Raw genomic sequence first — 5,118 nt, 5'->3', positions numbered from 1 at the left:
ACATTTATTAAACATAAATTATACGTTAATTATACATTTATTATACACATATTATATAATAATGATACAGTTTCTATACGTAGGATCCATTTTCTATACCTATACAGTAGTGATACATATTCTATACAACAATGATACGATTTTGATATGTATATGTATGATATATTTTTTATATGTATGTTACACTTTCTATATACAGTTTATATACATATGTTGAATTATATATACATATGCTGAATTATAGATATACTTTCTATACAAGAATGATACAGTTTACATATACTTTCTATAAAAGAATGATACAGTTTATATACATATGCTAGAATTATGTATACACCTATACTAGAATGATACAATTTATATATACTTTCTACACAAGAATGATACAGTTTATATACATATGCTGGAATTATATATACACTTTCTATACAAGAATGATACAGTTTATATACACTTTCTATATTAGAATGATACAGTTTATTTATTGTATATGTATGATATATTATCTAGACGTATGATAAACTTTCTATACAAGAATGATACAGTTTATATACTATGTATGGAATATGTATAATATGTGAATCATTAGTGTATAATCAATGTATACCTAATGTATAATATATGGATGATTAGTGAGTATACGTCGATGATACATTTTTTATACACAAGTTGCAAAATAATGATAAAACCTATGATACATTTTCTATATATATGGTAGGGAAACATATTTTATACAACAATGATACTTTTTTATACGTATGATACATTTTCTATACATAGTTGATCTTTTGTCACACCCCGACGAGGAATGTGACAGGTTCCGACCCGGAGGCCGAAGACACCTGACTTAACCGTTACTCGGACATCACATATCTTAACTCAAAGAATATTTGCTCGCGGAAAGGAGCCAACATAGATATATTCGACAATTTAGCATATATGCACATATGCGGACCGGCAAGGTCGCTATAACGTAAAGTGTATCGTAAAGCCGACAAGGCTATCAACAGAATATCAAGAAAAGTCAAAACAAGGCCGACAAGGCCATACATAGTATTTACATATCCCACAACGTCCATGAGCCTCTAAGAGTATACATATGAACATCTATTACACTAACAGTAAAATACCAAAAGATAGCAAGCCCGGAGTAGTGGTACTTGCTAACACCGCTGATGCTGGAAAAATCCTACTGCGGTTGCTCCTCAATAAATCTGTCAGAACCTGCAGCATGAAATGTAGCGTCCCGGGCAATGGGACGTCAGTACGGATAAAAGTACTGAGTATGTAAGGCAGGATGGTAATAATATAATTAAGATCAAAAGTGACATCAATATAGGCAAAAGATAGAATCGAATATCTGAAAATAGCACAAATGTACAATGCATGATAAAATCAATTGTATGCATATATGTATATATATATATATATATATATATATATATATATATATATATATATATATATATATATATATATATATATATATGTAACAGATAGTATCCATGCCCAGACGTAAGGCTCGGTGTTATATATGTAAAATCATGCCCGACCATTAAGGCTCGGTGTTATCATCATTAGCCCGCGTCCGGGGCGATATCATAACATGCCCACTGCAGTGGTGTGCGCATCTGCGCACCATGCCCGGCCGACTATAGCGCGGCACGGTGTAGTAAAATAGTGCAGTACATTTATATATATATATATATATATATATATATATATATATATATATATATATATATATATATATATACCATTATTGGGCTGGACTGAAAAAAAGAACTGCGCAGAGTTCCGCTTTCCTTCCGCGATGCGGAAGGAAAGCACAAGGTTCTGAGGGTTTCCGCTTTCCTTTCGCGATGCGGAAGGAAAGCGCAATGTCCTGAAGCTTTCTGCGCAGAACTCTGTTTTCCTACCGCAGCAATGTTCTGAGGCTGGTTTTGAATGAGAAATTAAGGATCTGATTCTTGGCCTTTCGGGGTGACATAAGGTCGTTAACCCCCGAATAGTTTATGGAATTCATATCGAGTCCAAAGGAATAATTGATGACGATGAGTGAAATAATGTCTTAAAACCAATCAAACAACAAGACCTTAAGATTGAAAATACAAGCATAAGAATGAAGTGGAATTTGTTATGGAACACTCGTGATTATGTACTAATTGGATTCGTGCCAAAGAAAGAGGGAAACGAACACCTTACATACCTTATCCGTCGAGCCACCACTTAAAGAATTCCTTATATCGAGGCTTGCCATTCGCCCGAGCCTATATTTCAAGAAATATATCATTAATCACACTTTCCTCATATATATATCCGTCACCTTTATAAGTAATGATTATGGAAGACTAATTTGGGTTGCAAAAATTTGGGCAGCATCTCTCCTATATCGTCGACTTCCTCCAAATGCTAAAACAACTTCCAAACAATACCAACAACATTAACAACAACATCCTCAACATTCCACAAGACAATTATATATATATTTTTCATACAAATTTCTCTTCAAACTTCATCCATAAGCCAACAACATCAATACAACAAACTACAACTTTTATTCTTATAACTATTCCTTAATCAAGGTTGATAAGGGGAGAGATTCAAGGATTCATACTTTATTTTTACTAAAATAGCAAGATCTCCAATAATCACTTGTCCCCCAGCTAACTCCAACACAGAATGATATGATAATCGTGACTACAAGTTGTCTGGTCTTCGATTAGTATTCCGTAGCTTGAATTTTGCTCAAGATCCTCACTTCTATGTAATATTTAGGAACCCTTTTGGTGCTGAATTTTCTGGAACTTTTTGTAGAATTTTGGATGAAAAAAAAAACGAGGTTTTAACCCTTTTTATAAGGGCTGAGGCGGCAGCACTGTAGCTACAGCACAGTAGCAGTTATGTTTATGCTTTATCAGCTCAGTTTGTAACGCCTATAATTCTCTACTCCGATGTCCTATGCACGAGCGGTTTGTTGCATTAGAAACTAGACTCGACGAACTTTATTTTAGAATTTTGAAACACCTTAAAACTCCTAATATACATAGAGATATGCCCCTCCAAAGTTGACTCAAAATCCTGTTTCAAAATTTTCGACAAACTTAATTTCCTTGATTTGCTTGGTCCCCGAGTCTTCCATAGATTATTATATGAACTCAAACCCTCGTAACCATGAGATGAATGCGCCACGTCTAGACTTAACCAACTAACGCCCAATAGATTTCACGTACACGACTACGAGGTGTAACATCCTCCCCCCCTTTTTAAAACATTCGTCCTCGAATGTTGGAGTACCCGAGGGTTAATAATTTGTACAGAACGTTAGTAAGGTATCTCTCCTACAAGTCACAAGTCCTAACCACCAGTCTTACCTGATACGGTAATTAATGACGCGCGATCACACGATGATTAGAATAATATTTCTCATCCTACTAAGTTTCAAGGGGGGTTTAAATATAATTCTTACCTTGTATGTGATTTGCGGATGTAGCCGAACCTTGCAAGAATTCTTTCGGAGTAGTATCATCTGTGACGGGGAATAAATGGGGATACTTGGACTTTATTTCTGCTTCGGCTTCCCATGTCATCTCTTCCCTATCTTTACTCCTCCATAGAACCTTCACTGAAGCCACGTCCTTGTTTTGGAGTCTGCGAACTTGTCTATCAAGAATAGCAATTGGTTCTTCCTCATATGTCAAATTTTCTGTAACTTGTATATCGTCCACAGGTACGATTCTGGATGGATCTCCAATACACTTCCTAAGCATGGACACATGGAAAACTGGATGAACCGCTTGCAGTTCTGATGGAAGCTCCAATTCATAAGCCACCCAGCCTACCTTTCGGATGATCTTATAAGGTCCGATATATCGGGGACTGAGTTTCCCTTTCTTACCAACCGCATCACGCCTTTCATTGGTGATATCCTTAGAAACACCCAATCACCTACCTGAAACTCTAATTCTCGTCGTCGTACATCTGCATAAGATTTCTGACGGCTCTGAGCTGTACGCAATCGTTCCTAAATCAGCTTTACCTTTTGAATAGCCTAATGAACAAGGTCTGGCCCAAATAAGTTCGCTTCTCCAACTTCGAACCAACTAGCAGGAGACCTACACTTCCTACCATAAAGAGCTTCATATGGAGCCATTTTGATACTGGCATGATAGCTATTGTTGTAAGCAAACTCTATCAAAGGCAAATGATCATCCCAACTTCCTTGGAAATCCAGTACACAAGCTCGTAACATATCTTCTAAGGTCTGAATGGTCCGCTCAGCTTTCCCGTCTGACTACGCATGGAAAGCCGTACTAAGATTTACTCGAGTACCAAGACTTTCCTGAAAAGATTTCCAAAACTTTGTTGTAAACTATGCGCCTCTGTCTGAAATAATTGACAGCGGAATGCCATGAAGGCGCACAATCTCCTTAAGATATAGCTTAGCATAGTCTTCAACAGTGTAGGTAGTTCTTACTGGCAAGAAATGAGCTGATTTAGTTAACCTGTCAACAATCACCCAAATAGAATCGAATTTGCGACGAGAACGGGGAAATCCCGTGACAAAGTCCATATTAATCACTTCCCACTTCCATGCTGGGATCTCCATTTCTTGTAATAACCCACTGGGTTTCTGATGCTCGATCTTCACCTGTTGGCAAGTGGGACATTGAGCTACAAAGTTAGCAATATCTTTCTTCATGTCATTCCACCAGTAAAAGCCCTTGAGGTCATGATACATCTTGGTGGACCCGGGATGGATTGAATATCGGTAGTAATGAAATTCTGACATGATCCTATCCCGAAGCCCAGTTACATTTGGAACGCACAAACGACCTCGATGTTTGAGGAACCCATTTGAATCCAGTTCGAAGGATGAGATCCTATTTTTTTGCACTCCTTCCTTAATGTTAATTAAAACCGGATCTTCATACTGTTGAGTTTTTACATCTGAGGCAAGAGTCGATTGAGATATATTCTGTAACGCAATTCCAGTGTCTTCCGAATCCAGTAATCGAACTCCCAAATTTGCCAAGCGATGAAGTTCTCTAGTCATTTCCAATTTTTCTGCTGGCACATATAATAGACTTCCCATTGATTTACGACTTAGGGCATCAG

Source organism: Lycium barbarum, chromosome 5 (assembly GCF_019175385.1).
Source record: "Lycium barbarum isolate Lr01 chromosome 5, ASM1917538v2, whole genome shotgun sequence".
NCBI classification, from domain to species: domain Eukaryota; kingdom Viridiplantae; phylum Streptophyta; class Magnoliopsida; order Solanales; family Solanaceae; genus Lycium; species Lycium barbarum.
The sequence above is the reverse complement of the archived record's forward strand: the minus strand, read 5'-3'. Positions refer to the sequence as shown.